The 24,051-nt window shown below is 45.7% G+C and overlaps 1 protein-coding gene and 1 pseudogene across 4 annotated transcripts in view; one reads left to right on the forward strand and one right to left on the reverse strand.

The window, feature by feature from the left end:
* Positions 1–14,003, reverse strand: part of TMEM248 (transmembrane protein 248) — a 35,593-nt gene extending 21,590 nt beyond the window's left edge. The window contains exons 1-2 of one of the 4 annotated variants that reach the window (XM_055135874.1): positions 13,743–14,003; positions 4,234–4,290 (exon numbers count right to left, since the gene is read on the reverse strand). The gene's annotated coding sequence lies outside the window, so the exon portion shown is untranslated. Of the gene's footprint in view, positions 1–4,233; positions 4,291–12,954; positions 12,979–13,356; positions 13,414–13,742 lie in introns of those variants that run through there. The other 3 variants (XM_055135875.1, XM_055135876.1, XM_055135877.1) reach the window with 3 other exon arrangements.
* Positions 14,004–21,547: 7,544 nt separating this feature from the next.
* Positions 21,548–22,187, forward strand: LOC101555315 (non-histone chromosomal protein HMG-17-like; annotated as a pseudogene).
* Positions 22,188–24,051: the final 1,864 nt, after the last annotated feature.

The following is a 24,051-nucleotide window of genomic DNA, read 5'->3' on the forward strand; positions in this document are numbered from 1 at the left end:
TCATTTTTTTACTTCTTTATTTCTTATACTTCTCTGCTACTTCAAGGCCTTACTCATGGCCTCATCATCAGTTGCGGTGACTATTGCTGTCTCTATTAGCTCTTCCTGTGGACAATCAAATTGATCCCCTACGTCAGTTTTTCCAAAGTGTAAAATACTGAGCCAGTACTGGTGAGGGGGTGGCTGGTGCTGAAGTGATAGCACAGCGGGTAGGGTGCCTGCCTTGCACGCGGCTGACCCGGGTTCAATTCCCAGCATCCCATATGGTCCCCTGAGCACCGCCAGGAGTAATTCCTGAGCGCAGAGCCAGGAGTAACCCGTGTGCATTGCCAGGTGTACTGGTGGGGGAGATGGAGAAATGATGCATGGAAGCAACAGTAGATAGTCTTGGGTATGCAATTAGTGGGGGTGGAGGGAATTCAGTTTGCTCACTTAAAGAAGATAGATTTCTGGAGAAGAGGCATGCTGAGTGTTTTCTTTTCCAGGGATGGATGGGTAAGCCAAATAGATCTGGGGAGTTGGAATGATCCCCAAATCTATTACAGTGGGCACAGTATTTGCTTTGCATACAGCCTACCTGGGTTCACTCCCTGGCACCCCACAGGGTTCTCCAAGCCCTGCCAGGCGTGATCCCTGAGTGCAGAGCAAAAGCAAGCCTGAGTACCACTCAGTTTGCCCCCCGCCACCGCCGCCAAAAAAGAAAACCTGAACAGAACCTTGGGAACCTCCGCTCTATGTGCTTTCCGAGTGACTTTTTCAAATACAAACCATATTCAGCTTACATATGAGTTACAAATGATGATCAACCATGAGCTAGGGCTTCTCTACCTGTAAATGGTTCAAAAAAGTGCTTGCAATTCCCAAGTACCTATTAGACAATATTGTAAAGAGCCTTTCAACCCACAAGTCCTCCTGACCTTCATGAACCACATCTTAATACCTGGAGACCTGGAGCCAACGGTTACCTTCCCTATAAGTTTTTCTGGCCTCTACCCCTTCAAGGAGAAGGGACCACTTTCATTTTTCAACTACAAATTTCTCCCAGAGTGCCTGAAACACTTCACTGTAACTGTGAGTTCTTAAGGGCAGGTACAATATCTTACTTGTCTCTGCATAATCAATATGTAGGTACATCTGTTTGTTTCTTTTTATATATGGGTGCTTTTAAAATGCAAGATCATTAAACAAATTAATCAAATTGATTAGAATTAAACCATAAACTTAAAAAAAAAAACAAGAAAGTAATTAGAGCAAGTTTCCTCTATGCCAACAAGGAGCAACTAGCAACAACACTTTTTTTTTTATTGGCACTCCCTAAAATTTACTTAACTATAAAATTAACAAGATCTGTACAAGAGCTATATGAGGAAAACTACAAAATTCTCATGAACAAAATCAAGAGAAGTAAATAAATGGTCCGTGCTCATGAACAGAAACACTCAACATGTATGGCTGTCAGTTCTTCCCAATTATGCACAGGTTCAATTCAATGCAATCAAAATCCAAAATTCAGATTATTTTATGGATATCAAAAACTTATTCTAAATTTATTCTAAAGTTTATATGGGAGAGAGAAGAACCAGAATAGACAATATTGAAGGAGGAAGACAAAGGATTTCAAGACTTCCTATAATCAAGACAGCGTGGTGCTGACCAAAGTAATAGGAAAAAAGAAAAGGGGAGGGGCTGGAGATATAGCACAGTGGGTAGGGCATTTGCCTTGCACGCGGCCAACCCGGGTTCAATTCCCAGCATCCCATATGGTCCCCCGAGCACCACCAGGGGTAATTCCTGAGTGCAGAGCCAGGAGTAACCCCGGAGTATTGCCGGGTGTGACCCTAAAAAAGGGAAAAGAAAAAGAAAAGGGGAAAACACAACAAAATAAACCCAGAAAAGACTCATTTAAATATAGTGAGCAGTTCTCCAACAAAAGAGAAAAGCAAAATACAGTAAAACAAACAAAAAAAAATTTTTCTTTAACAAATGGTGCTAGAACAATCAGGCATCCACATTGGGGTGGGGTGGGGAGGAATGAGGTATCTAGATACAGAATTTATAGTTTTCAAAAGTAAACAAAAACTTAGTTATTAATATAAGTTTTTACATTAACAAATTATATATCCATAAAACTCTGGAAGATAACACAAGTGAAAACCTAGACTCTGAGTTAAGTAATCACCTTAATCACATCAAAGGTACCTTATGTGAAAAAAATGAATGAATCTAAAATTAAAATTAAGAGTTTCTGCCCTGGGCTGGAGCAATAGCACAGTGGGTAGGGCGTTTGCCTTGCACACCGCCAACCTGGGTTCGATTCCCAGCATCCCATATGGTCCCGAGTAATGCCAGGAGTAATTCCTGAGTGCAGAGCCAGGAGTAACCCCTGTGCATCACCAGATGTGAACCATAAAGCAAGGAAAAAAAAAGTTTCTGCCCTATAGAGGATACTGTTAAGGCAAGTGAAGACTAAAGGAAAACATTTGCAAAGGTCAAGTCTTGAAGGACTAAACTCACTCAACAATAAGAAAACAAACAGCGCAATTAAAAAAAAGAAAAATTGGCCAAAGATCTTACAGACACCTCACAAAAGATATGGATGACAAATAAGCATTGACAGATGCTCTATATCATGTTATCAGGAAATAAATAAATTCTAATATACCACTACACATAAGTTACAACAGTCAAAACCCAGAACAATGACACCACCAATTATTAGCAAGGAATGAAGCATTAGCAATTCCCATGCACTGCCAGAAGAAATACAATTGGAAATAGTCAGGCCTGAGACTGCACAGGGGTTAGTTAGCACTGGCCTGTACGTGGTTGACCTGGGTTTGAGCCCTCGTCCCCTGACGCCTCATATAGTTCCCTGAGCACAGTGCCAAGGAATATTTATAAAATAGTTTAGTTTATAAAAATAAACTAAAACTAAAGAGAGAAGGAATAGTCACTTTGAAAATGCCTTTGTGGATTCTTACAAAACACTCTTGTGCACACTGTAATGACTGGTGGTTGCTAAAGGTTGCAAGGGAAAACAGGTACAAGGAAGATTTTTAAGTCGGTGAAAACAATTCTGAAATGGTAGTCCATGAGACTGAAACAGCAGATACCATATGATCCCAAAAGGAGAGCCTACAAAGTTACGGCCTTGCAGGGATAATGACTGTCAATGCAGGTTCATAACTGTAACAAATGTGTCATGCTGGTGAGGGGTGTTGCAATGGGGGAGGAAACATGAGTGGGAGTAGGTTTTACAAAAATCTCTGTACCTTCCTTGCAATTTTTTCTGTGACCCTAATAATGCTCTAAAAAAGCGAAGTCTTTATGAAAAAAATCTAAAAATAATACTAATTAGGTTAAGATGAGTATGATGCAGAAACAAAAACTTTAATTAGTAAATTGGAGTTCCAGTAAGAGAAAAAAATCTGCACTGCATCTAAAAGGTAAAACTCATTCACTACCTATGACTACCAAAACATACAGAAAACAGAAAAATCTGGATTAAAATTCACTTCCAGAAAAAATTATCACTGGGGCCGGAGCGATAGCACAGCGGGTAGGGCGTTTGCCTTGCACGCGGCCGACCCGGGTTCGATCCCCGGCATCCCATATGGTCCCCCAAGCACCGCCAAGAGTAGTTCCTGAGTGCAGAGCCAGGAGTAACCCCTGAGCATCGCTGGGTGTGACCCAAAAAGAAAAAAAAAAAATTATCACTAAAACCATGTCACACTTAAACACACGTAAGCATAAGCACCCACATGTTAGCAAACATTATCAACCAATGTTAATTTAATCGCAGATTTCCAGATTCTAGCATGCGATTTACTAGTAAAAGCAACTTTGATTTTTGATTAAAGCTAAAATCTATTTCACAAACTTAAAATTTCTTTCCACCATTCACAGATGCTTACAAATGAGATTAGTAAGAGGCTAATAAAATTCAGAATTACCAAAACATTTCTAAATTTCAAACAGTATCACTATTTTATTTATAAAGAAATTAAGCTATTTAACTTGAGAAAAAATTGAGAAAGTAAAAACATACTATCAGGCCCTCCTTCTCAAAAATGCATCCCAACTCCAATTAGAGACTTTCTCCAGGAGAGAGATAGGACTAGGATGAAAGTCAAGGGATTTAAGATACACAGAACAAGGTCAAAGAAACTATTTCATAGAACGTGAGAGCACAAAAGGTCGATGAAGTACCTGGAATTCAATGGCAATACTCACTTTGGGATGGTGAGTTAAGTGTCTGAATTGCAGTATCCTAGAGTCATCTCAAGCAACCTGCAGTTACAAGAAATATAAGTCACTTTAAAGGGGTGGGGAGTTGGGGAGAGGGAAGGAGAACCTTTATAAATTTTCTAGTGACCAACCTAGCTCTTCCTACCAACAGCACTAAAATCCAGCTCTAGGCTCTGGGCTTGCAATTCTAAGAACTTACCAAGGAAACACCCAGTGCAGAAAACATAGATGAACTACTGAAAGAGTGAACTCGAAGGATGTAACAAAAAACAGATGCCCAATAAAAGCAGGACTATTTCGCCAGTAGGAAAACGATGGAGTCAGTTAAAAACACAGAATCTGGGGGCTGGAGCGATAGCACATCAGGTAGGGCGTTTGCTTTGCACGCAGCCAATCCGGGTTCGATTCCCAGCATCCCACATGGTTCCCTGAGCACTGCCAGGAGTGATTCCTGAGTGCAGAGCCAGGAGTAACCCCTGTGCATCGCCGGGTGTGACCCAAAGAGAAAAAAAAAAAAAACAACAAAATAAAATCTAAGAAAACAAACAAAAAAGTAAAAACCCCCAAAGAACCAAAATTAGTATATACAGAAAGAGGCTATTTCAGGTTTTCTCAGTATCATAAGGTGTGTGTGCATGGGCAAGCAACCACATGGGGGAAAAAAGACCAATAAATACCTTCAGTTACAAAGACTGATGCTGATAACTGTTAAACTACATATAGCTTTCTTTTAATTTTTTTTTCTTTTTGGGTCACACCCGGCAATGCACAGGGGTTACTCCTGGCTCTGCACTCAGGAATCACTCCTGGCGGTGCTCAGGGGACCATATGGGATGCTGGGAATCGAACCCAGGTCAGCTGCATGCAAGGCAAACGCCCTACCCGCTGTGCGATTGCTCCAGCCCCACTTTTAATTTTTTATCACCATTATGTATTTCCTTTGAAATAATCCCTAAGAAAATTTATATTCTTCCATTGTGTTCAAAACAGAATTCATTTAGTTTTGATATCATTAACTTTCTTCATTAATAAAAGCAAAAACATGGGGATAAAAAAAAACAGAATAGTGATTTCTGGGACCTAGGGTGGACGTCAGCATCCTTGCAGGCTGAGGCCCTGAGTTCAAATCCCTATTCACCCACACGCAGCAGCCACCCGGCAGCACGACTACTGGGGTCTCTAGGGCCACCATCTCTGGTGCATCACAACCAAATACTACCATCACGCATGTCACCCTCAGTCACTGCAACCAATACAGGAAAGGAGAGGCTTCAGAAGGGTGAGTTAGAGGCCAGAGAGAGAGAGCACAGTGGGTGGCGCACCTGCCTTGCATGCAGCCAACCTGGCTTCAATCCCTGGCCCCCCATATGGTCCCCCAAGCACAGCCATAAGCGCTAAGCAGCATGGATGTGGCCCAAAACTAGAAGGAGGAAAAAAGAAAGTAAAAGAAAGAGAAAAAGAAAAGTAATTTCTTAAACAAACCCCAAAAACAAAACAGGTAAGTCCTCTAATATAGCCTGGGGCTAAGGGCAGACTTGAACTTGCAGTGATTGGCTTTATAAAAGGTACCTGTGAGTATAAAACGTGAGTATAAAATGAGAAAGAACTTTACAACCTAGCTCCTCCAAAATAAAGCACCGGGTGTTGCTGGGCAGACGGTGCCCAGAGGTTCTTCAGGCAAGTGTGGGCTGGCATTCTGGAGCCAGCTGAGAGGCTCTGAGGAGAGCTAGGAACGGAGGGGGGTGGGGGTGCCGCAGATGGTGAAGCACCGGACTGGGCAGGGGAGAAGAGCTTCAAGAAGGAAGGAGTACTGGGCCAGTGAACAACAAGAATTAAGAATAACAAAAGAAAGAATCTCCGGGGCTGAAACAATAGCATAGTGGGTAGGGCGGTTACCTTGCACGCAGCGACCCAGGTTCGATTCCCAGCACCCCATATGGTCCCCTGAGCACCGCCAGGAGTAATTCCTGAGTGCAGAGCCAGGAGTAACCCCTGTGCATCGCCGGGTGTGACCCAAAAAGAAAAAAAAAAAAAGAATCTCATTACCTTTCTGGTATTTAAAAAGGTGAAGCCAGAGAGATAGTACAGGGGTTAAGGCACTTGCCTCGTATGCAGCTGGCCCTGGTTCATTTCTGAGCAAAATCAGGAGTAACCCCCTATCCCTGGAGGACAGGGAAGGGGGTTCATGAACTACTGAGCTCTGCACAACCCTCTGTCTGGCATGATAACTGGACCCAGACAGGGGAGAGCAAACAAACCACAGTGAGGAAACTGAAGCAACAAGTGGCCTGCGTGAAATGAAAAGAAGGGGCCAGAGCAATAGTACAGTGGGCAAAGGGCTTGTGCTTGCAAGTGGCCCACCCAGGTGCAATTCCCTGTGGTTCCCGGAGCCCCACCAGGAGAGATCCCAGGTAGAGTCACAAGCAAGTGGGTGTAGCCCCAAAACAAAAACAAAAGCAAAATGGGATCAGGTGAGGGAACAAACATTCCCAAGCAGAGGCAAGAGCTCTTCAGAAGGCTCTCCAGGGGACCAGGGGAAGCAGAGCACTGACTGTGCCGCTTAGTGTTATTTTATTAGGCAGGAAACAAATTCACATCAATGATGCCACAAGTCCTGTCATCATGTCTCCCTTTCTCCACGTTAACGCTGCCCCCGGGGGCAGGAGAGATAGTCCTTCAGGAAATAAAGGACTATCTTTTTGTGGGTACAGTGACCCCAGTTCCATCTCCATCACTGCCTGAATGGCACCTGGAGTGACTTCTGAGCACAGAGCCAGGACTAAATCCTGAGCACTGCCGAGGGTGGCCCCCAAACCAATGAAAAACAGGAATAATAAAGTGTGTCCCATGGCTACTTGTCTCAGTTAAAAACTGGAATCTCTGGCAGGAGAGGGATTTCATATTCCACACACTTAGGACCCAGGCCTCTAGGTTCCCCACCGAAACCCCGAAACCGCCCTCCATCTCAAACTAGACTCGCCCCCCCCCCCGAGGCTGCATAAGAACTAAAGCTTTCCTATAGGTAGACCTGCTCTGTATTCATTTTCTCTCGTGTTGAAACAGCAGGACTTCACTTTGGTAGAGGAGAGAGCTCCATTTTGAATGTAGGAATTAAGTTAGCATGTCTTAAATATCCTGGGATGTTGGGAGTTATTTGGAAGGCCTCTGGATGAGATGCCAAAGAGCCAAATCTCAGAAGAGTTTTAAAACGACGGTTTCCACTATCAATATAAAAACCTCCTGGGCCGCCTCAAACGCCCCGCTTCCCCGGAGCGCTGGGCAGAAACCATCCTCACCACCCACCATAGAGCCAAACAACAACAACAAAAAATACCAGAAAAGACAAGACACTCGGGCAATCCAGCAGCAAATAAAGAAGAAAGGCAACTGCCGAGGGCTCAGATGATAAAGCTCAAACTGAGCTCTGGCGGGGGCTCTCCGGACAGGCGCACACTGCAGATCCATCACCCACCCACCAGGACCCTCCACCTGACCCATCCAGAACCAACCTGGTCCTACCGGAAGGCAAGGCCGTCAGGCAGGGATGCCTGCCAGTCAGCAAACTCCAGCGCAGCAGTCCTGTCACTCGCACTTGTCAAATGTCTCTCAAAATCAGCTCTCGGCCCCCTCCCCAACAACACTGGCTTCTTTGGCCGGCTGAACTCCAAAAGCATCCCGCTCCCATTGTGCCCACCGCCAGGACGGCCAAACGTTACGCTGACCTCCCTCAGGCAGGGTCTCTCCCCAGGAGGTTCCTGATAATAACATTAATATTGCTGCCCACTTTTTTGCTCTTAAGAGTTTTGCATTTGGGGCCGGAGCGATAGCACAGCGGGTAGGGCGTTTGCCTTGCACGCGGCCGACCCGGGTTCGATCCCCGGCATCCCATATGGTCCCCCAAGCACCGCCAGGAGTAATTCCTGAGTGCAAAGCCAGGAGTAACCTCCTAGGCATCGCCGGGTGTGACCCAAAAAGCAAAAAAAAAAAAAAAAGAGTTCTGCATTTATTTTGTTAGATCCTCACTTTTTTTTTCCAGTGCTGGGACCCAATCCTCACATTTATAAAATAGAAGAGGAAATTCATAAGCTTGGATTCAAACCCACTCAACTTCTAGAGCTCACATTCTAATAGCAAGCCACTAAGTGCTCTTACTTCCCACCCAGTAACTGTTAGAGGTTAGAATGAGAGTCAGCTCCATTGAGTGAGAAAATGACTCCACCAAATTTTGTAATTAAGACCTGGTCATATAAGCAAAACCCATTTCATCAGACATGATGAAGGCAGGAAGCAGATTACAAAGAAACTTCTTTGCAGTTTCGACTTAAAATGGGCCATGCACCATGTCAAGTGCTGGATATACTTTACATGTTTTTTTATCCTCAAAATATTACTAGGTAGATATTTATGCTCTCACCTTACAGAAAAGGAAGTTTAGTCAAAATATATCAAATACTTTATACAAGGTTATACTACAAATGAGCTGGCAGCGATTGATTGACCGGAGAAGCATGCCATCAATCAGAATGCCAGGGTTGATAAATAGGTTTCAAATCAAATGCCAAGATAAAAATTTTTTTTTCTTGGGGAGGGGAAGGGAGTTAGGGAGTTGGGCCACACAGAGCCGTGCTCAGGGGATACTCCTAGCTCTGTACTCAGGGGTCACTCCTGGTGGGGCTTGGGGGACCATAAGGGGTGCTGGGGATTTAAACCAAGTTGGCTGCATGCAAGGCAAGCGCCCTACCTGCTGTGCAATCATTCCATCCTTTGAAAGAAAAAATTCACGTGCCACAGACATATAAATTTTGAAAAGTACATTAAAGATTCTTTAAGTTTAAAATTCCAAAACTTCTTTTCCATCTTTTTAGCAAGGCAACTCCTACCTAAGCACTCTCAATATATTTAGTATAAAGCAGGTGACATCTTCTACCAGTGGGTTCTTGTTTTCTTACTCTAATACAATTCACAGTGCAAGAGACTTTTGCAGTAACTTAACAACTTTATTTTTATTTATTTATTTATTTATTTATTTTTTGCTTTTTGAGTCACACCCAGCAATACTCAGGGGTTACTCCTAGCTTTGCACTCAGGAATTACTCCGGGCAGTGCTTGGGGGACCATATGGGATGCCGGGGATCGAACCCGGGTCAGCCGCGTGCAAGGCAAACGCCCTACCCGCTGTGCTATCACTCCGGCCCCAACTTAACAACTTTAAAAGGACAAGAGAACGTACAACAGAAATCAGTTTTAGTTTCTAAATAAGCATTTCTGACAAAATTATACTTGATTAAAGAAGAAAAAAGGAAGAAAGGATGGGGCTGGAGTGATAGCGTAGCGGGTAGTGCGTTTGCCTTGCACACAGCCGACCCAGGTTCAAATCCCAGCATCCCATATGGTCCCCTGAACACTGCCAGGAGTAATTCCTGAGTGCAGAGCCAGGAGTAACCCCTGTGCATCGCCGGGTGTGACCCAAAAAGAAGAAAAAGAAAAGAAAGGAAGAGAGAGAAAGAAAAAGGAAAGAGAGAAAGGAAGAAAGAAAAAAAGGAAGAAAGGAAGAAAGAAAGAAAGAAAGAAAGAAGAAGAAAGAAAGAAAGAAAGAAAGAAAGAAAGAAAGAAAGAAAGAAAGAAAGAAAGAAAGAAAGAAAGGAAGGAAGACAGGAGGGAAGGAAGGAAAGAAGGAGGGAAGGAAGGAAGGAAGGAAGGAAGGAAGGAAGGAAGGAAGGAAGGAAGGAAGGAAGGAAGGAAGGAAGGAAGGAAGGAAGGAAGGAAGGAAGGAAGGAAGGAAGGAAAAAAGAAAACATGGGCTGAGGGCTGGAGCAATAATACAGCAGGTAGGATGTTTGCCTTGCACATGGCCAACCCAGGTTCGATCTCTGGCATCCCGGATGGTCCCCCGAGCACCACCGGAAGTAAATCCTGAGTGCAGAGCCAGGAGTAACCCAAGCATCGCTGGATGTGACCAAAAAAGCAAAATTAAAATAAAAATCATCTCCATTTTTTTTAAAAGAACATGGGCTAATTATAATTATATATATAAAACACTTTCCAAATTTCATTTTTTTTCCCAAATTTTAATTGCATCTCTCTTCACACTACTCGACTTTTAAAGTCACGATAACGCCAACATGGTTCCTCTCGATTTGAGGGGGGAGTAAAGGACCCTTCCAAGCAGTGCTAGGAAGCCTGGCAATTCTCTGCCAATCAGGCCAGATATTCAACATAAGGGACCAAGGATGTGGCACTGCCCTGCCACCCCTGCAGTGCACGGCGGCCTCTAGAGCTACACCAGTCAATGCTTGGAGTCACCAGTCATGAAGTGACAGGGACTGAACCAGAATAGACCACAGAGAGGGCGTGTATCTCAAGCCCTGTGCTCTCTCGCTAGTCCCCAACAAATTCCTTAAAAATAAATTCACCATACGGTATAACTGAGACATAAACCTGAGAACTCTGTAACTTTCCACATGGTGATAAAATTAAATAAATAAATAAATAAAATTTAAAAAAAAATAAATTCACCAGGCTTGCTGTCAAGCCTGTGTTCTCCCGGGAACCCACAGCTTCCTTGCTTGTCTCTGGAGAAGACAGTGTTCACTCTCAAACACACATTTCTCTTTTTCTCTCTCCTAGCTTTCTTTCTTTCTTTCTTTCTTTTTTTGGGGGGGGGGTCACACCCGGCGATGCACAGGGATTACTCCTGGTTCTACACTCAGGAATTACTCCTGGTGGTGCTCAGGGGACCATATCGGATGCTGGGATTCGAACCCGGGTCGGCCGGGTGCAAGGCAAACGCCCAACCCGCTGTGCTATCGCTCCAGCCCCTCTCCTATCTTTCTAAATAAATTTCAGTAAGAACTATCTTACTTCACCAACAAACAACAATAAACCAATTCACCAGTCCTAAAAGGGAAAATGTTTCATCTGTTTGATTGGTATCCATTCCAAAACCAAATTAAAAGTATCATATTGAAATGTAATCATCTGGGGCTTAACAGACATTTTTTAAAAATCACTCTTGAACACAGAATCCAATGACTACTTAAGTCTCAGTATGAAATCATATTAAACATCAAATTCCGTGTAAAGACAGCTATTTTCATAACAGGTCCTTTTTGTTGTTTTCCTTTTTCCAGAGCCAGGCCTCACACGTGCAAAGCCTGTTCGTCACATCCTGATCCAAGCCCGTTTTTGGGGATGGGGACAAACACCCAATGGTAAATGACAGTACTGTACAGACTATCATCACTGAAGGCTGATGTGTACTGCCAAGTCCCACTTAGGTGCAGAATTATGAATCTCTTGTCAGATTCATGGGTGCGGATCAGAGGAAATACAAACAGTTCCATACTGCTCAAAATAAATCTAAATGCAATTTGATGAAAATCTTCTTTTCTCTACATTTCCTTTTTTTCCTCTTTTTCTTGGGAAGAGAGGGGGGAGGAAAAGGGCACACCCAGCAATATTCAGGAGCTATTTCTGACTCTGGGACTGGATGTGATGCCAGGGACTCACATCAGAGCCCAGTCGATGTTGCCCCATGGAAGGCGAGTACTGTACCTGTACTACCTCTCCTGCCTCCAAGAATGTTGAACTGTAAGGCCCTCCTACAAAAAATGCTACGCTGTTAATTCTACCGCGTATCAACACCAGCAAAAACTCCCCACAGCACTGTCTCCCTGTCAAGTTCTCTGTCCTTTAAGGCCACTCTTTTTCAGATGCTTCTCTAGGAGGCGGGGAAAGAGTGAGAAATGAGACGGGAGGCTACGGCTCTGTGCTGGCTCAAAGGCGACTGCTTAAGTCAGTGCTGTCCTGAAACTGTCAGGCGTTTCAGAGCAAGAAAGGATAATGGAAAGTGCCTGATGGGTAAATGAAATAAACGTCATCTCTGTGATGCGACGGGAGGTCACTTTTTAACACTCAGGAGATGGCTAAAGAGCTGTCACTTGGCTGAAGCCGGAGCGGACTCCAAAGCTGCGCTCCTGCAATCCTGAGCACACGCAGGACCACAAGCAGACGCCAGGGTGAATTAACACCTGAGGCAAATGACAATCACATTTTTCACTGTCCTTAAAAAGAAAGTTTAAAAAAAAAAAAGTGCCACTTGAGGTCACTGGCTGCTTACAAGAACAAGACCGGCTCGTGAAATGAAAACAATCCTTTAGTTCTCAAATATCACCAGAACCCAGACTGGACAGGATATGGCTTTCTGCCTTAGAAAAGCATTTAATCATTAACCAATCCTCCAGCCACACCGCCAGGCCTCGCGGTCTCGGTGTCATCTTCCAACGTGGTCTTAAGCTTTTTCATTTTAATTTCAGTTCACTCCGAACGGCCCGGCGCCTCCTGATCCACCACGCACAAGCCATTTCCTTCTGATCCATCATCACAAAATCCCTCAAGTTTGGTACCTTGGTGTGGCAATTACACACTTGCCACATTTACAGCCTACTGCTTTCTCGTTTCTCCACGACTGCAAGTTCCACGGAGTAGCCCCCAGCGCCGCTGGGTACGGGCCCCCAGAGCAAAATTCAAGTCAGCCGCTGCAGCCCCGCACCCAAACGGAAAAGGCGAGCTCTCAATCCGGGGGGCTCCGCGAACTCCCCAGGCTGCATGCAGTGCCCCCCACCCCCCACCCCAGGCTGCATGCAGTGCCGGGTCGCCGGCAGGTCGGCCTCGATCCAGATGCAGGCCACGGGGAGTTCTCCCCACCTGCACTCCCGGCTCAGCAGACGCCCGCGGGCATGAAGCACAGTTGCGGGGCGCGACTTCGGACACTTGAAGGAGGGCGGGGAAGCGGCGACCCTTCCCGCACCCACAGAACGTTCGTCTATGGACAGAACGCGAGCGCTGGGGCCCAGGCGCGCCAACCTGCGTTCCACTGAGGGGGGGGGAAGTTGAGGGGGGGATGGAGGGTGGGGGAAGGCGCGCTCGGGGGCTCTCGGTGAGGGGCTGGCAACCTGCCCGATGCCCACCCGCTCCCGACCCCGGGCCCCCCGCCACCACCCCCCGCCTGTCCTTCGGGTGATGCTGGGGACCGAATCCCGGGCCGCAGCGACCCGGCTCCTCCCGCCCCAAGGGGGCCCCCGAGTCCAGAGACCCGGAAACACGTGCCTGGTGTTTGTTTCGCTAAGATGCCCGCGACGACGACGACAACGACGGGCCACCCGGGCGCGCCACCTCCGACTCCGACTCCGACTCCGAGTCCCGGCGCCCCCGCGGGGCTCGCTTCCCCCCGGCCCTTCTCGCAGGGCGGAACCCGCAAACGGAGACGAGCACCGACACCGCCCCCCCCCCCCGTCAGAAACGGCACATTATAAACCCCCGTTTTCCGGAGCTACAGCCCGAGCCCCGCAGCGGGGGCGCCCCGGGATGCGAGGGGCACACGCCGGGGCCGGGTGACCGGGTCGGGCACCCACCCCCCACCCCGCGCTCCCCACCTACCCCCGCCCCGCGCTCCCCACCTCCCCCACCCCCCACAAACGTCCCGGCCGGCTCACCCCGCTCCGGCGGCGGCGCTGCTCCCGCCTCCCGCGGCCGCTCCGAGCTCAGCCGGGGCCGCCCGGCACCATCCTCCGCCCAGCCCCGTCCGGCTCCGCGGGGACCGCCGCGAGGACCTGGGGCCCGGCCGGCGCGAGCCGCGGAGACCAGGGCCACGCTCGGGTCAGGCGGCCGCGCGTTTCCGGGTGAAAAGCCCCGCAGCGACGCCGCCGCGACCTCCGACACCGGCGTCCGACGGCGGCGCGGCCGGGACAAGACGCCTCAGTGGCGGCCGCCGCGCGCCGCGGCCACGCCCCCCGGCCGGTCACGTGGGGCCCGCGCGCAACGGCGACGTGGCGGGGTGCGCGCGGACGCGGCGGCGGGGGGCTACGTCGGTGTGTCTGGGGAGTGATCCGGGAGGCTGGGGCGGGTGGAGGGCTGGAGACCCGGGGGTGTGGCGCGGTGGCAGGTCCTGGGTTCTATCCCCAGCGAGCCACACGCCCACACAGATGCACGTTGCTGCTACAAATTAGTGAATTGCTCTGGTTTATTCTGTTTTATGCATAACGTCCCCGGGTTGTTTTGTAGCTACTGAATAATTAACGGATGTTCAAGACCCTGATTCATCGCTGAATTAGAAAGTTGGCAGCGGAAAGGTGGCAGTTGCAGAGATCTTGAGATAGGTTAAAGCTAGGAAGCATGAAGGAAAAATATTGCAGACCCAAAACAAAGGATTTTTTTTTTCTTTTAATTCCTTCTTTCTGGAGCTACCCTCGGGTGTGGTGTGGCTGGGGTCCGCACGATCTCTGCACCTCAGCGGCATGCAGGGTAGGCTTGAGCGCTGCCACTTCAGCCATCCCTGCTCTGCAGCCCCCCCCCCCCCCCACACACACACACATACTCCTTTCTTCCTTCTTTCTCTTTCAGTACAGAGGGAGTTGAGCATAGGGCCTCACACCCAAGCATATATTTTGAAAAACATTCAGTGGCACCCCCTATATACACACAAACACACACACCCGCACCACCACCACTAGATGTGGTCCTAGTGGTCCCCAAGCACTACAGTCCGGGACGCGAATGTCCAGGAATGAACCCAATTTTTAAAAACCAGTAGCTTTCAAATGGATCTCGAGAAACTGCTTAACTTCCTGTAGAACGTTAATTACAAAGATAAAAATGCTATCTTCAAGATTATACCCACAATCTAAAATTGCTAAAGCAGGCCATATTACAGGTTGAGCATGCCAAGGTAAGCAAGTGGTCAAGGTTAATTGAAATGCATAGTTGCAGTTTGGTGGAGTATGAATTAAACCTGAATTTGGATTCAGAACAATATGTTGGGTTCATGGCGAGGATAAATCAAAAACTAAGTTTTGGCCAGAGAGGTAGCTCAGTATCTTGGAACACATACTTTGTAGCCAGGAAGCCTGGGTTCAGTCCTCAGCATGGCCTGGTCCCCTGAGCATCACCAGGTGTGGCCCCCACAGTAAAAAGTTGTAGCAACATTTGATGAGGGGAGGGGTAAAATACAGGGCAACAAATCTTGATCCCGTGATCTTCTGGGCTTCAGGGCCACACCTAGTGATACTCAGGACCGTCCAAGATACACCTGGCGTCAGGTGGCATCAGGAGTTAAATCAAAGTCAGGTGCATGTGATCCCTGGATTATCTATCCCCAGCCCAGTTTAGCTCTAAAAGAACTAACCCTGAAAGGTTTTTTTTTATTGATTTTGAAATTTTTGTAACATTAATAAAATGAAGTACTGTTTTATAATCACTGCAACTGTCATCCCATTTCTCATGGATTTGCTCGAGCGGGCACCAGTAACATCTCCATTGTGAGACGTGTTACTGTTTTTGGAATATTGAATACGCCATGGGGAGCTTGCCAGGCTCTGCCATGTGGGCGAGATACTCTCGGTAGCTTGCCAGGCTCTGCGAGAGGGGCAGAGGAATCGAACCCAGGTCAGCTGCGTGCAAGGCAAACTAGGTAAATGTTTTGTGTTCTTTTTATTGTTCTTTGGTTTTGTTTTTTGTTTTTTAGGGGCCTCCCTGGCAGTGCTGATGACCACTAGGGCATTATATACCTGGCAGTGCCCGGGAGGTCATGAGAGACAGAACAGTGGGTAATGTGCTTGCCTTGCATGCAGCTCACTGGGTTTTATCCCAGGCACTCTTCTGTTTTTGGTTGGGATTTTTTGGGGGGTGGGGAGGAGGGTTCACACCCAGAGATACTCAGGGGTTACTCCTGGCTCTGCACGTAGGAATTACCCCTGACAGTGCTCAGGGACCATGTGGGATGCCGGGGATCAAACTCAGGTCAGCCGCGTGCAAGGCAAACGCCCTACTGCTGTCCTGTGGCTTAGGCTCCATCCCAGGTGCTCTTATGATCTCCAAGCCCCACCAGGAGTGATGTCTGAGTGCGGCCCAAGGATTTTTGGGTGTTCTGGCTAAATTGGACTGGGGAGACAAATAATCCAGGGATCGCATGCACCTGACTTTAACTCCTGACACCACCTGACGCCAGGTGTATCTTGGACGGTCCAGAGCACAACTAGGTTTGGCCCTGAGGCCCAGAGCACCAGCTGGGTGCGGCCCCAGAAGTTTGTTTTTTTTTTTTTTTATATTATTTATTTATTTATTTGCTTTTTTTTTTTTTAAATAATTTTATTGAATCACCATGTGGAGGGTTACATAGTTCTCAGGATTATGTCAGTTATACAATTCTCAAACACCCTTCCCTTCACCAGTGCCCATCTCCCATCACCAACCCCCCCAGTATACCTGCCACCCCCTCCCACCTCCCCAGTCCCCACCCTTGTACATGATAAGTTCCACTTCGTTTATGCCTTATCTCGATTACATTCCATGTTTCAACACACAACTCACTACCATTGTTGGGGTTTCCCCCAAAAAAGGAAAGCAGTCCTATTGCCAAGGAGGCATTTGATAGTTCTCCACTGCTAAGAATATAGAGATATTAAGTCCCGCTGTTTGTTACATAACTTTTCTTTTTCCCCCTTGCCCCGCGCCACCGAGTTCACGCCTGTTTGGTAATCGCCACGCTGCCTGACAAGGGAAAAAAAAACCGAAAAGGATGGTTATTTCCCGTCATCGGCAGGCGTGGGGCTCTGGCTTAGTTGATAGACTAGTAGAGTTTCTGCAAGCAGTTGGCCCCAGAAGTTTTTGTTTTGTTTCGTTTTGTTTTTAATTTTATTGAATCACTGTGAGATAGTTACAAGCTTTCATGTTCGGGTTACAATCACACAATGACCAAATACCCATCCCTCCACCGGTGCACATTCCCCACCACCAATATCCCGGGTATACGCCCCCCTTTCCCACCCTCCCCCTGCCTCCATGGCAGACAATATTCCCCATACTCTCTCTCTACTTTTGGGATTATGGCTTGCAACACAGACACTGAGAGGTCATCATGTTTGGTCCATTATCTACTTTCGGCACTCATCTCCCATCCTGAGTGATTCCTCCAGCCATCATTATCTTAGTGATCCCTTCTCTATTCCAGCTGCCTTCTCCCCTCTGCTCATGAAGCAGGCTTCTAGCTAGGCTCCAGAGTTTTTAAAACTGTAATTCTTTGTTAAGTAATGGTTGACTTCTCATTTATAAATACACTTAATAGAAAATCTAAAATTAAAATAAAATGCTTCTTTCTTCTGGGGCCAGAGAAACAGACAGAGGTTAAGGCACTTGTCTTGCAAGTAGTGAATCCCAGTTTAATCTCTAGCACCGCATATGGTCCCCTCAGTACTGCCAAAGAGTTATCCCTAAGCACAGCCAGGTAGGTGTACCCTTCCCCCACACTGCACTGTAGCACTGTCATCAATTTGCTTGAGTGAGCACCAGTAACACCAGTAACGTCTCCATTGTGAGACTTGTTACTGTTTTTGGCTTATCGAAATACACCACGGGTAGCTTGCCAGGCTCTCTGAGAGGGACGAAGGAATCGAACCGGGGTTGGGTGCATGCAAGGCAAACGCCCTACCCACTGTGAAATAAAATAATTGTGATAATTTTAAGTACTTTTGTCATTTTCCTCTGTCCCTCTCGGAGAGCCCGGCAAGCTGCCGAGAATATCCCGCTCTCACAGCAGAGCCTGGCAAGCTACCTGTGGCGTATTCGATATACCAAAAACAGTAACATGTCTCATAATGGTGACGTTACTGGTGCCCGCTCAAGCAAATTGATGAGCAAAGGGATGACAGTGACAGTGACTTTTGTCATTTACAGAATTACTTTAATGCTTTTTGACCAAAAAGATGTTTTTTTCTTTTTGGGTCACACCCGGCAATGCACAGGGGTTACTCCTGGCTCTGCACTCAGGAATTACTCCTAGCAGTGCTCAGGGGACCATATGGGACGCTGGGACTCGAACCCAGGTCAGCTGTGTGCAAGGCAAACGCCCTACCCACTGTGCTATCACTCCAGCCCCTTGACCAAAAAGTTTGACCAGAAAAAGTTTATGACCAAAGATATATGACCAAAGGTTTGTGAAATTGAGAATAAAAATTACATATTTTTATGGGAAAGCTGGACTTTTAAAAACTCATAAGATATTGGGGGGGGGTGACAGTACAGCAGGTAAGGTGCTTACCTTGCACGTGGTCAACCTGGGTTCAGTCCCCAGCACCCCATATTGTCCCCCAATCAGGCCAGGAGTGATCCCTAGTGCAGAGCCAGGAGTAGCCTGGAACAACCTTGTGTGTGACCCCAAAACAAACCAACAAAAAAAAATATATTCAACCAGTGTAATCAGTGGCTGAGCAAATAGCAGTACTCCTACATTATTAAAAAAATATATTGCAGGGACCAGAGCGATAGTTCAGTGGGTAGGGTGTTTGCCTTGCACACAGCCAACCCAGGTTCAATCCCCAGCATCCCATATGGTCCACCAAGCACAATTTCTGAGTGCAAAGCCAGAAGTAACCCCTGAGCTTCACTGGGTGTGACCCAAAAAGCAAAAAAAAAAAATGCAGTTTTCTAGAGAGAATAAAAGTGTCTTCCATAAAGGCAGACTGGGGTGGTGGGTAGGGGGATGGGAGGGAAACTGGGGATACTGGTGATGGAAAAAGTACACGGGTGAAAGGACAGATGCTGGAACATGGTATGGCTGAAACCCAATCATGAACAACTTTGTAACTGAGTCTCTCATGGTGATTCAATAATAAATAAATAAAACCAAAAAAAGATGTGCTCCCCTATGTTTGTTACAATGCTTAGTCCAATAGCCAGGTTAAGAAAACATTCCAGATGTCCAAGACAGATGAGTGGATAAAAAATATATATATTTGGGGCTGGAGAGATAGCACAGCGGGTAGGGCGTTTGCCTTGCACGCGGCCGACCCGGGTTCAAATCCCAGCATCCCATATGGTCCCCTGAGCACAGCCAGGGGTAATTCCTGAGTGCAGAGCCAGGAGTAATCCCTGTGCATCGCCAGGTGTGACCCAAAAAGTAAAAAAAAATTATATTTATGTACAATGGAATAGTATTCAGCTCTAAGAAAAGACGAAATCATGCACTTCGCAGCTATAACTTAAAGGGAACAGGAGGCATCATGTTAAGCAAAATAAGTCAGAGGGAAAAGGACAAATACCAGATGACTTCACTCACCTACCTGTGGTATATGGAGAAATAAAATAGGAGAATAGACAGGATCCAACGATTACACACTTGACTTTGAGTTATAAAACTGAGATGACCAAGCAGTCAGGGGTAGATGTGGGGGCCAGTAATGAAGGGTACTAGAAGGATTTTAGGATTTTGGCAGAGGGTCTTAAGTACGTTGGTGGTAATGAGGTATAATTATGTATATCAATATTTTATATATACATATGTATATAATATATATATATATATAGCATAGCAGGTAGGGCGCTTGCCTTACATGCAGCGAACCCAGGTTTGATTCCTCTGCCCCTCTCGGAGAGCCCGGCAAGCCATCAAGAGTATCTAGCCCATAAGGCAGAGCCTGGCAAGTTCCCCATGGCATATTCAATATGCCAAAAACCAGTAACAACAAGTCTCACAATGGAGACGTTACTGGTGCCCGCTTGAGCAAATCAATGAGCAATGGGATGACAGTGACAGTGACCATCATTTTTAACATGGCACCTAAATTACGATGATAAAAGAAAATGTTATGTTATGTTCAGAACATAGAACTTGAAAGACAACTGAGGTTGAGGTCTGTGAAACAGACAACAACTTCTACAGTGAAGGAAGGGCAAGAAAAGTGGGAGAAAAAAAAGTTTTAAAACTGTTAGGGGAACTGGAGCTATAGTACAGCGTGTTTTGCCTTGCACGCAGCCAACCCAGAAGTTCGATCCCCAGCATCCCATAGGATCCCCTGAGCACCACCTGGAGTAATTCTTGAGTGCAGAGCCAGGAGTAACCCCTGAGCACCGCCAGTGTGACGCAAAAAGAAAAAAAAAAATTGTTAGGATGCCCAGCCTAAAGGAGTTCTCAGACTTGTCTGAGTTTTAGCTTTTTTAATTATAATAGGTTCTATATCCTCATGATGTCAGCAGGAAAAGAGGAAAAACGGCCTTCTAGAAATAACTCGTAGTACTATAATCATAAATTTCAAAAGTCTTGCCCATGAGAGAAATTAACTGAAGGGTTTGGAAAAAACTAAGAAACAGAGAAAAGGAAATACCTAACCCCAGTGCTCTTTCTTCTTTCTGACCAGTGTAACCAGGTTAAATATAAAATCTCATACTAAAATACTATTAGTATTTTAACCAGATTAAATATAAAATCTCATACTAAAATACTATCTTTACTGAATATAGCACATGACAAACAGCTTTCAAAAAACCTTACAAGGAGTGCTAGAAAAACAAAAAAACAAACAATTTTAACTCAGAGATCATCAGAACTACGATACGGCAGAGGTGATGGAATTACCACTTGGAAATTTAAAATTAGTTCATTATACAATAAGGGCTCTAATGAAAAAGCAAAGAGGACTACAAATCTGAGATGGTTAATTTAGGACCAGGGGGGCTGGAGCGATAGCACAGTGGGTAGGGCATTTGCCTTGCACGCGACCGACCCAGGTTCGATTCCCAGCATCCCATATGGTCCCCTGAGTAGAGCCAGAAGTGACCCCTGTGCATCGCCGGTGTGACCCAAAAAGCAAAAAAGTTGAAAAAAAATAATTTAGGATCAGGGAAATCACTCAAAGAACTAGAGCACATTTTCATGTGTGAGCCCTGGATCCAATCCCTGAAATTATATGGTCCCCAAAGTAACACTTGGTGCCACTCCCAAGCACAACTGTGGGTAGCTCCAGACAAACAAACAAAAAGTTAAAACATGATGAATGTATGGGGCTGGAGTGATAGCATAATGGGTAGGGCATTTGCCTTGCATGCGGCCGACCCGGGTTCGATTCCCCCGAGCACCGCCAGGAGTAATTCCTGAGTGCATGAGCCAGGAGGAAACCCTGTGCATCGCCAGGTGTGACCCAAAAAGGAAAAAAAAATATATATATATATATATATATATATATGATGACTGTAAACAGAGAAATGCTAAGAAGCCAAAGAAAATTCTAGAAATCAAAAGTACCATGAGAAAAATAAGGAATGCCCTAAATGCTCAGCATAGCTAGAGAAAGAAGTCAAGAGAGCTTGAAGAAATGTCATTAGAAATTTTCAAAACAGAAAATTCTTTTTAAAATTTGCTTAAAGAGGAGCAGTGTGAAGAAGAAGAGGTGAGAACGACCCCTGGACCGACCAAAGCCCGCGCGCCGCTGCACCCCGCATCTAGCGCCCACGTCCCGCCGCTGTCGCCACCATGCCCAAGAGAAAGGCTGAAGGGGATGCTAAAGGAGATAAAGCCAAGGTGAAGGGTGAACCACAGAGAAGATCCGCAAGGTTATCAGCTAACCCTGCTCCTCCAAAGCCAGAGCCCAAGCCTTAAAAGGCTCCTGCAAAGAAGGGAGAGACGGTACCCAAAGGGAAAAAGGGGAAGGCTGATGCTGGCAAGGAGGGATATAACCCTGCAGAAAACGGAGATGCCAAAACAGACCAGGCACAGAAAGCTGAAGGTGCTGGAGATGCCAAGTGAAGTGTGTGCATTTTTGATAACTGTGTACTTCTGGTGACTGTACAGTTTGAAATACTATTTTTTATCAAGTTTTATAAAAATGCAGAATTTTGTTTTACTTTTTTTTTTAAAGCTATGTTGTTAGCACACAGAACACTTCATTGTTGTTTTGGGGGAAGGGCATAAGTCACTAATAGATGGTCTCCAAAACTGGATCGCCCTGGGGAAAAACAACTCTTCCTCACTAGTTTTGAGAGACTCCCTCTTGATTTCCAAGAGGAGGGATTCCTTGAGTTGACACGGTAGCCACCCTGGCACCCAGTGGCTTGTGGTGGGGAAAAACTAAAATGTGTTTCTGTGTCCTGTCTCCCTCTCCGCCTTCAGCATAGACTTGGCTCCCTTTACCCCAGAGAGACCTGTTGAGCCTGGACTCCCAAAAAGTGGTTACCAGGATGTCAGGCCATCTGGATTTTGCAGCGCCCCAACTGAGACGGCAGCCCTCAAAAGAACAGTTCCTTTTTTAGATTGTGGATCTTCAGATTGATCATTCTGCCATTTTTCTTTCATTTCTTGAAAGTCTGGGTCGGCTTGTGAGAAGTTGTTAAACAACATACTAAATGTGAAATGTCAACCCTCATTCTAAACTTTCGCTGTTCAGAGCATCAAATGAAGATGTCATTGGGTTTTATAGTGGCTTTCTGATTTTGGTAGTCCATTGAAGAAGGGAGTTTGAAAGTTATTGTATACTGCTAACGATTGTCTGCCCATGTCCTGCCTGAAATACCATGATTGTTTATGAAAAGTATCTTTAATAAAGCTGGATACAGTTTGAAAAAAAATAATAAAAAATAAAATCTGCTTAAAGAACAGTACATAAAAATCTAATATCAATGGTACAATCACAAAAAAATGTAACATATGCATAATGGGAATAAAGGAAATAACAGAATTAAAGGAAAAAGAAATATTTGAAACAACAGTATAGAATTTTCTAGAACTCATGATAGTCAATAATCTATATCAAGGGATCTCAAAGAATTCCAAGCGAAATGTAGCACTGTCATAGCATTGTCGTCCCGCTGTTCATCGATTTGCTCAAGCAGGCACCAATAACATCTCCATTGTGAGACTTGTTGTTACTGTTTTTGGCATATCGAATACGCCATGGGTAGCTTGCCAGGCTCTGCCATATGAGCGGGATACTCTCAGTAGCTTGCTGGGTTCTCCAAGAGGGATGGAGGAATCAAACACGAGTCGACTACATACAAGACAAAAGCCCTACCCACTGTGCTCTCACTCCAGTCCTAGCAAAATATTTTTAAAAAATTAAAAAGAGGCAAGAGTCTCTGAATCTGTATTGAAAACCATAATGCCTAAAAGTAGAGAGAAAGTCAAAAGGAAAGTGCCTGCCATAGAGGCGGGTTGGGGGGCTGGGATTGGCAGGAGGGATGCTGGGGACATTGGTGGTGGGAAAGCTACACTGGTGGAGGGATGGGTGTTGAATCACTGTATGACAGAAACTCAATCATGAAAGCTTTGTAACTATCTCATGGTGAGTCAATTAAAAAGTAATTAATTTTTTTAAGGCAAGAGGTTGACAGGAGGGATGGGAAGATGGGAGGAGGAGAAAGTGAAGAACCTAGACATACTGTATTCAAACTACTGAAAATCTAAGACAAGAAAATTTTAGGAAACAGGGAACTTTATAATACTTTACCCATAAAAAAGGAGCAAGGATGAGAAATGCAATCAGACATCCCCAGAAATCATGGGATGAAAATCAAATATTTTAAAGTACTGAAAGAGGGGACTGGAGTGATAGCAGAGTGGGTAGGGTGTTTGCCTTGCATGAGGCTGACCCGGATTTGATTCCCAGCATCCCATATGGTCCCCTGAGCACCTCTAGGGGTAATTCCTGAGTGCAGAGTCAGGAGTAACCCCTGTGCATCGCCAGGTGTGACCTAAAAAGTTAAAAATAAAATAAAGTACTGAAAGAAAGAAACATCGATTTAGAATTCTGTGTCAGTAAAATAAAACACTAGAGTATGGAAAATTATTTGGAGTAATGAGGGACATTACTTAAATCTTAAAGTTGTCAAATCTTGAAGAAGATGTAACAGTTCTTAATGAGTATGCATTAATAACTGTCCAAATACACAAGGCAAACATGATAGATATTTTAGGAGCAATATATAAATCCATTATTATAGATGGGATATTCAAAACCATCTATTAATCACTGACAAATCTGG

This window comes from Sorex araneus, chromosome 4, assembly GCF_027595985.1.
Source record: "Sorex araneus isolate mSorAra2 chromosome 4, mSorAra2.pri, whole genome shotgun sequence".
Classification (NCBI taxonomy): Eukaryota; Metazoa; Chordata; class Mammalia; order Eulipotyphla; family Soricidae; genus Sorex; species Sorex araneus.